Here is a 9,448-nt window from a genome sequence, read left to right as displayed (position 1 = left end):
TTCTCGAAACAAAATGCTGATGTCAGTAGCTGATGGCTGGGGTGTTTGGTTGGATTTCTTTGGGGGGTAGCCGGTAGGAATGAGTAGGGGCTATTGGGGTGCGAAGAGATTGCCCCGTCTCAGGTAAAGGAGAGTGGAAGAAGTTTTGCTTAGTGAGATAAAAAGGGCTGTCTCCCAAGTACGCTTTGGGATTCTAGCCCATTCGTTACCTTCCAGCTTCCCACACACTTAAATATGCACTTTTCTTTTTAATTACCATCACAGTGCCTTGTGCCACTGATGCCCTGGGCAGGCCCGGCTCTACCCTTCTCATGGTGCGGGCAGCGGTGCGGAGTTCAACGCCTCCTCCTGGGCACCAAGCCCTGCTCCCGCCTGCCCGGAGCGACTCCAGGCAGGGGAGAAGCCAGCCCCGAGCCAGGGGAGAGAAGGCATAAATCACCGGGCAGCCAAAACCTCTGAGGGGAAAGGCAAGAGGAAATTCTGACATGCTTTCCCTAACAAATGAAGATTAATGCCCACTGCGAAAAGGCAGCGCTTGGAAGTGGTGTTTATACAAGAAAAAGTACTGGAAATAGGGGAAAGAACGTGGGGGGGACTGGAATAGAGCCCGGGAGGGTGTCATTCCTGTGCTAATCCCAACCCAGGCGCTGATGAGCCGAAAAGGTGATCGACGCCCCATCCCTCCCCGCTGGGGACACCCGCGCTCCCGCCTCCGAGTGGGATGCTCCAAGCCCCGCGGGCGCCGTCGGGGCACACCGGGGTGGGAGGGAAGGGGAAGGGAAGCTCCAGGAAAGCGCGGCTCGGGACGCGGGCAGCCACGCGTGGACGCGGGGCACGGGATGGGGGTTCGGTCCGGTGCCCCCCGAGGTGAGGGGTGTCCCGCAGTCAGCTCTGGAGGGGCTGCGGGAGCCTCCGCTCCGCTAATCGGTTTGGAAAGTTGCTCTAAAGAGCTCTTTACCTGCAACAGACACCCTTAAGCACTCTCCAGGGGCTTGTTGGGCAGATGTAATGGCAAGGCCAGGGGGTCTTGTTTGGCTAGACGTAGGGACATTTGTCATGGCTGACCTGTGAACTTCAGCTTCTGAGCCCAGAACTGTAAGGAGAGGCTGGGGCTAATGTAATAAAGCGAGAGAGACAAGAGGAAAGGCCTATCTTGCCCCAGGGCCACCACATGTTCACTCCGTTTTACTGTCAGTGCTACATGGAAGCTGTGGCTTCATTTCATATTCCATTAATATTTACAGCGGCGATTGAATTTCCCATTACAAAGTTCACCATACACACACTGCTAATATGAAATATTAATAGTATTGTGCACATTATGAAAAATCTTACTGTTAAAAAAATATACAGATATGCTGGGCAATTTGCACTGGTAAATTCATTTACTGTGTCCACCTGGACCAGGGCACCCGCAAACAGGGTTACGCGGGGGGGCGGGGAGCATCCCCGGAGCTCGGGTGGCACCGCAGGAAGCAGCATGTTCCTCGCAAAGCGACCTCCATCCATGGACATGAGCCGTTTGGTTTGGAAGGGTCACGTTTTCCATCTGGTCTGGGGCATCCTGAGGACGGGAGATGCCCAAAGCGGCTTTCCCCGCAAAGGGATGGGGCCAGGGTAGGGGGGATCAGGTGGGTCCGATGGGGACAGAGGGGTTGTAGCTGTTTTGGCTGCTTCCCCCAGCTCGATTTTGATGCACAAGCAAAACCTGTGGGTCTAAAAGAGGAGTAATCGGGAGCTAACTTACTTCACAGACTTCAGTTCTCAGCTGCTGCTCAGGGCGGTCAGGGAAATCTTCTCTCCTGTGAAAGGAAAATTGGCCACGAGAGTCCCAAAAGTGCCACGAGGATCAAATGAAATGAAAGTAAACCGATAAAAGTATTGAATTTAACCGGTGCAAACCTAGACCCTCTGACGCAGTACTTACTGTGCTTCATTTGGGAGAGTTGCCCGGGATTATTCTGCTCCATTATTTTTATTGTATTTTTACAATTCTGAATGCAAACAGCCCTTCCTTTCGATGCACGCAAATCTGCACATTCTTGGGAAAACAGGAATTTACCATTTATGTGTGAGCAAAGTGCAGGGAGAGGAAGAAGGGAAGTTTGGGGAGCAGCGGGGGTGCAGCACCGGCTGGGATGGCCCATGGCTCGCTATGCAAGTCCCCGCAGGTATTTAATATATTAGGAACAAAGTTGGACTTCTATACTATTTTTTCCCCAGGGAGAAATCTTTAATTACTCTGGTGCCGCTCTGCAACCCAGATTCCTTTTTAAACCCCCTCTTGTTTTCCATCAGGAGCTGGATTGTATTGATCTGCAGGGGTATTTACTTTCTGCTGATTGCAGTAAGTAAAAGCCGCTGGAGAGTCACTCTCTTCACCTTGGATCTTCGGTGAAGGTTGTGTTTGAACTTCTCTGGGAGCGTTTCACCTCCCTGCTCTGCCAGATTGAACAGTTTTCTCTAGGTCTGGGCCCTGGCTAAGTTGTGCCTAGGGTTGATTTTTTTCCCCTGGCATATTTTGGCCATGGGGAGAAATCAAAACCAGAGGTAGCCAGAGGGCAGCCAGAGGTGCTACAGATGTGGGTAGAGCTCTATCTGTTAGCCAGCAGATCGTGGTGGCTCCTCTGTTTTCCCAAAGCTTCCCCCACGCACTAGGAATAGAAGCTATTTATGACTCTTAATAGATCTGGATTAAGGTAATTTAGGAATCCTGAGGGTCGCCGTTCAGCTCAGGATGATGACAGGCTCTAGGAGGTATGGATGGGTGACATTTCCACCATGAGATCTGTCCTTCCCCCTGGCCCTCTCCCCCTTGAGCTCCCCCCTTCCAGCCCTAAATGTGTCATGCTTTGTCACATCCTCTGCGTGTGTGTTTTTAGAGAACATTTGAATAAAAGGCTTGATGCCAGGTATTGGTGACACAGTGGGTGGAATTTGCAGCCTTTCCACAAAGAGTTGGAAGCCTCCATTTGCATAAGGTCAGGGTACAGCTTCTCACAGAACTTTAGCAGCATCTCTGTCTCTTAGCAACACTCTTGCACTCTTGGTCCCTGCATTAAATTGACTGGTCCTTTCCTTTTCTTCCTTTCATAAGGAGGCTTACAATAAAATGTCACCCTTCCAACCTGTGCCTGTCACCCAGTAGGTCATCTGTTTCTCTTACACCTCCTTCCCCCCCCCCCCCCCCCACTTCATCTCCAATTAGGGGATGAGATTATTCATTTGGTGGATTCCCAAAACTGCTTCATTTTTTATTTTGTTAATTAATATTAATAACATTTCTCCCTTTGTATTAATAAAAAGGAGCCCTCATAAACAGTGAGGAGATAAGGAGCAAATTGCAGGCACCTGCAAAACAATGGGATTGGAGAGGGGTAATAAGGCGAGTGGAGATAGAGAGAGCAAGGTTTAGGTCATCCTCTCCACCCATTTAGTTGATGCAGGGTTGAACTCAGCATGGAAGCCTTCAATGTGCTCAGAATATTAGAGTCACCCCTCTTGGCTCCGGCATGGGAATTGGTGACAGAATACAGATGCTGATAGGTGGTGTTAATGGAGGGTCAGGCTTGGACAATAGTATCCATCACTTGCCTCATGGCTCTGCTGTCAGATGGAGTCATTTCTGACTGCTCTATCACCAAGATTTGGGAGAGATTCAATTATTACCTTCAGCTTGGCAGCGGTAGATACAAATCTATGCCCAAAGGACTTGAAAAAAATCACACACTCCCCTCTCTTCCCGAGTGGGTTTTTCTCCTTCCTAAATTAAAAATAAATAAATACATTTAAAAAATAAATAAAAGGGGAGGGGGGTAAAAAGAAAACTAGGTGTCCGTGCCACTCAATATGCCCCTTTGCTACAAGTTGCTGGGAAAAAAAACAGCCCCTCTTTGCTCGGCCTCAGAGTTCCTGCACTGTGACACTTTTGTAGGGAAGATTATGATGGCTCCTCTGAACTTTGAAGCCTGCTCTCCGAGTTTGTGCCTTCCCCCCCCCCCCCAAGGGCTACGGGCTCTGCATCCCTGGCAGGAGGTAAATCCTGCCTGGGGGTGATGGGGCTGAGCCCGACCAGCCTCGGCTTCACACGGGGCGAAGCGGGGATTATTGATCAAGTGTCCCCATTAACTTGAAGACCGGGGCTAAAGGACAAACTTTAACCACGGAAAAGCTCTCCATTTCCCCCTTCCTACTTTTAAAATGTATTTAAGCGGTGATAGCCGTTTTAAATTCAGCCCGGGTTTTATTCCCCGGCTCCCCGTGGCGAACTGATCCACTTCTGAGGAGGAGCGGCTTGTTTTCTCTAACACGTTATCCACCTCTTGAGTGGTGCAAATGCTGAGGTGAAACCCAGTGCTTTTCAGCGGTATTCCTTCAAAACTCTTCTTCAAACGCCCCCCTCCCTCCTCGCTGCTCCTCCCGAAGCTTTCAGACACTGTAATTCCTGCAAGATAAATTCTCAGGTAATGGGTTCTGAGAAAAAGCAACAGAGGTTAGGAGTCAACTGCCTCCTCTTTAATAATTCACATGTCATATTTCTTCCACTTTGTCAAGTTGGCTAAAGAAGATGGGCAGGGCTGCAACGGGCAGACACTGGAGTTTATTATCCTGGGGACCCAGGGAAGGGCGATACCCTCTCTTCCTCTAGAAGAGGGGCAAATCCCACTGCCTGGCTCCTGGATTGCCATCTGCTCCCCATTTCCCAGCGACTTCCCAAAGGGAAATTCTTTTCCCATCAGAAGCTTTCCCGCCTGGCTTTCCTCTTCCCCCTTCTCCTCTCCTGTTTACCTTTAAAGCTGCTAATCGTCCCTTCTCCTCTTTTACTACCATAAAAGACAACGTACGAATACACCTCAGCGAGATCCCAGACTGTATTTTTAGTTGATGTTATTCTTTCAACCAATTCAGTGTGACACCTCTCCCTGAATTACAAGACTCTTTCACACGGGATAGATTTCTGTGCACGTTTCTGAAAGTTTCGGGGCTCGCTAGCTCAAATTCCAAAAGTTTTGGGTAACCAAAGGGAAGCTGGGATTTATCGGGAAGCTGGGGCTGGGCTGTGTCCCTCCAAAGCAGCAGCGCGATGAAATACCAGGAAGAACTCGTCGCTAAAGTGGAAGATGCAAACACTTGGGTGTTCCGAAATTTGTCACCCTTCCTTACACGATAAAGAGTACAAAAAATGGCCCGTTATAGTCCCAGGAGTCCCCGCTAATTTGGTCTATTCAAATCACTTTTAGAAAAACTTCCATGATTTCCTAGTTTTCTCGCCCCATCCTTACCGCATACTTCAGCCACACTCCCTCATCCCTCTCCTCTAGTGTGAGAGCGGAATAATGTCATGTACCTGTGAAGGCGTCCGCTGCATTTTGACATAAAATATAAGAAAAGGCGAAGCGTCTCCCTGAGCTGATCCAGGTGAAAACGAGGGTGACAGCATAGCAGAGAATGGCTTTACTCTCCCGGGAGCTGCCTCTTTTCTCCCCTTACTATATTACGATTTTCCTCATGCTATGGTTTAAAGTAAACCTTTTTATTTTTCCAACAGTCTTTCATTGAAGCAGCAACACGTTTTAACTGATCTTTTTGCAGTGTAGTCTCTTATATGTCTTATCCAGAAACAGTGAATCTGTCTTATCTGTCAGATTTCGGTAACTTTATACATGAAACGGAAGAGCAAGCAACTTTGGGGATTTAGCAAAAGGACTTATCAGTGTAAGTAAGGATAAGAGCAAACCCTGAGGCCCATGGGATGTTTGCCCTTGTGATACTGGCCAGGGCTTGTTACAGTTTTGGTTAGAGGCTCATGACTTTCACCCTTCCTGCAAGCACCATTTCCAGAAACAGGCAGCTCCGATTCGCTGTGCAGATTGCTCTGGGATTTCGTTGGGGCTTGGTTTTAACTTCGGAGGAAACCCCTCATGTTACTGGGGGGTCAACACTACAAAACTAAATAAGACCCAAGAGCCAGAGGGAACTAGCAGGCTCCAGAGGCTGGCAGTGACCTGGGAAGGCAGCACCGGGAGGGCAAAGCGATGCAGAGATGCTCCGTGCTGTGGTTTGTGACCAATGCATCTGCCTCCCGTTCTCCCGATGAAACACCCTGTGTGTCACGGCTTGGGCAGGGGTGTCAGGCTGGCACAGAGGTCACCCGTGGGTACACGCATATCCTCATAATGTCTTTGTATTGTCGCGTTCTCCCCGCCCCGAGGAGGATGAGGGGCTCCAGGGCAGCGTTCACCTGCCATAAGGCATAACATTACTCAGGCTGAAACTCTTACATTTACACTCTGACACTTCAAAACTTCTTTATTTTCGCAGACACGACTCTTCCCCCTCCTCCTCCCGGCTCCCGAGATGTGAGTTTATTTCCCCAGTGCCAAACCTCTCCCAGAGACACCCGGCAGGCGCCGAGCAGGGCTGGAAGGGAGAGACTGAGCCGTCCTCCATTGGCAACCAGCAATGAAACACACTTGAAAAGCTGCCAGGGAGAATTAGGATGGTAGCCCTATCCTGCAAAATCAGATGGTTTACAGTGTCCCTGAGCAGCTGTTAAGCTTGTTGAGGTTTTATTAATATTATTATTCTTTTCCGGCATATTTCTTTCTCTCTTTTTTTTTTTTTTTTAACACCTGCGAAGTTTGTCTGTGAGGATGCCACTAAAGACAGAAGTACTGAGTGCTTGACAGACTCCATAAAGTCCTTGGCATCCTTCTAACGACGTGACGGGTCCAAGGGCTAAGAGGCGGGAGCGCGGCCCCGTGGAGAGCCTCTCCCGGCACCGGCTGAGTGTCAGCCCGTCTCTGCAGGCGGGCAGAGATGCTCCCCGGGCCCTAAAAAGGGAAGAGATGAAGGACGTGGGTGAGGAACCTGATTGGATTTGGGCGGGGGGAGCTCAATTGCAGGTGGTTCCTCCTGCCTCAGTCACACACAGACCACCCTGCGCCACGCAAAGCAGGAGAGAAGCTCTCTAAACTTTCATACAGCCCCCATTTAATAGCAGAAAAAGGAGATCTGGTGCTGCTGGTCCTTGTTTTCCGAGGAGGAGGTGGTGTCGGTACCGGGGCTCCGGCGGGCAGGAGCCCCCGCTCTCTGCATCCCCGGCGCAGGATGCGCTGCCCGGCTGCCGCTGTTCATCGGGGTTTCTGCTCACACCGGTCATCTGAAGCCATCTGAGCGCTGTTCTCGAAACATCTGGAGTATCCCTCCCTTCCTCTCTCCCCTCTCCCCATCCACCCCCTCGATGTTTCTCCTTGAGTTCTCCAAGTCTCTCTGCAACATGTCATAACCTATAATAAAATGCCCTTTTCATCGGGAGTTAAAAGTCCAGAGGGCACCGGATCCATTTCCAGCCGACAGCAGAGAAGCAAGGAAGGGCTATGGGAGGATGATCACTTTTGTCTGTCTCCAGGGCTTTAAGCATTGCACAGCGAGGCTCCCCGAGGGCAGCAGGACCCCGGTGTCCTGCCTGGTTCCTCCACTCCCAGCCTTCCCCGGTCTGCATTGCAAACTTCCGGGGTGCACCAGCACCACACTGGGACCAAGGCTGGGGGTCCTGGGGCTGAAGGTCCTAGGCAGCCCCTGCTCCAGTGGAGCCCCTATGTCCCTGTCAGGGAGGGCATTAAAATCAGAGCATCCTCATGTCCCCATGGCCCAGCCCAGCTGTGCAAATTACTCTTATTCTTACTCTTACTATTATTCTTACTATTATTAATACTTACTATTATTATTATTACTTGTATTCTTATTCTTTATTACTATTTCTATTTCTATTAGTAATATGATTAGACTACACAGGAAGACGTGACTGCTAAATGCTATTATATATTATATTGAAGGCAACATAAGACACGTGTGATGAACATGTGCTCTTTTTATATCCTATTCATATGCATTGAGAATAATGCACAATATGAACATTTATAAATGTGTGCTGTATATGTTTATATACATACATACATTTATAAACATATACTGTCTATATATATGTGTGTGTGTTTGCACATAGAGTAGGTATGTGTAGATAGATACATAAGACAGCTTTTCCACGTGTTATACTACACAAAAATATGTGCATCCTGCCCTGTCTGTGCATCCTGCACCCTGTCTGGTGCCTCCTGCGTTGACAGAGGTGTGCATTGGACTGGAGCAGTACACCAGAACATAAGGTGTGAGAGGCCAACGAGCCCTGAAGTGGTTACCTGTGATTTTACATCTTTGTAAAGACAAAGCAAACAAACAACAAACAGGAGGTGAGTTGGAATTACCCGTGACAAGGTGCGCTGTAACCACAGCACTACCCACAGTGTCCTGCCAAGGGGTCAGGCTGCAGGGCTGGTGACGGGGCTGTGCCTCTGATCAAGTATTTACAGCCACTGTATCTTTGCATAACATTTACTTTGCTTTCTTTAATGGTTTCCTCCACTCTGTTCCCCGCTCCTTGCCGCAAACAGCCTCAGTTCAGCCCCAGCTACTTGTGATGATATCAAGAAAGGTTTTTCTGGTTTTTTTATGGTCAAGCCAAAGAGAGGTCATTCTAATAATACCCAAGGTCACTGGTGGGAGCCAAAGAGTCTCCCAGTCATTTTTCATTTGCTTGCAACAGTTAATGACAGTCACAGGGATGGAGCTGGAAGCTGATGGCCATGTGATGTCACCAGCACATGCTACAGGATTATAAGGGCAGGTACAGGGCAGGGATGTGGATTAAAAATGATGGGGGGGGGGGGGGGGAATCACTATTAACTGCTTCACTCCAGCAACTCGGTGGAAAAAAAAGTACAGACAAAGGAGGGAGATTTTTTCCTCTCCCCCCCCCTCCAAATCAAAGCTCTAAAATGCCAGCTCAACTGCTCCATTTTTCCACAGTGACTCAGCTGGAAAAGACCTATGAAGCATGTAAGAGGAGCACTGCTTACTGTACCAGCTGCTGGGCAAGAGGTTGTAAAAGCAACCTTGCAATTACCCAGGGGTGTTCCTCTCCCTCCCACCCGAATCAAAGGCCTCATCTTTCCTCCTGCTGCCAAGGGCTAAGCCTGTGGTGACACCAGCAGGAGTCAGACCTAGGCAAGTTTTTGGACCTAGGCATGTTTGTTGTGGGTTTTTTGCGGTTGCTTTAACTTATTCTTTCTATGCTAGCTGCCCACTTGGAAACAAGAGGAAAGGAAAAGGAGCAGACCTCCCTGTTAGATCACTCCCTGGTCAGGATGTGCTGCTCCTTGGCTGGAGGAGCCTTAGGGGAGGTGAGTATTGATTTAACCATGTGCACCAACTGCGAGGTTCACACTGCTGAGTGCCCCTCACAGGCCATGCTCACCCTCAGCCCTGCCCCTCACCTCTGAAGAGTCACCCCAGAGATCTCAGTCTTCATCTCTTAAACCCATGTACTGAACATTAGAGGCTGGAAAGCTATGACCTTGCACCAGCCTGCAGGGAACAGAGGAAGAAG

The sequence above is a fragment of the Pezoporus occidentalis genome, unplaced genomic scaffold (genome assembly GCF_034315485.1).
Source record: "Pezoporus occidentalis ecotype Australia unplaced genomic scaffold, CSIRO_AGI_Poc_V1 ctg11, whole genome shotgun sequence".
Taxonomy (NCBI): domain Eukaryota; kingdom Metazoa; phylum Chordata; class Aves; order Psittaciformes; family Psittacidae; genus Pezoporus; species Pezoporus occidentalis.
Note: the sequence above shows the minus strand (reverse complement) of the source record.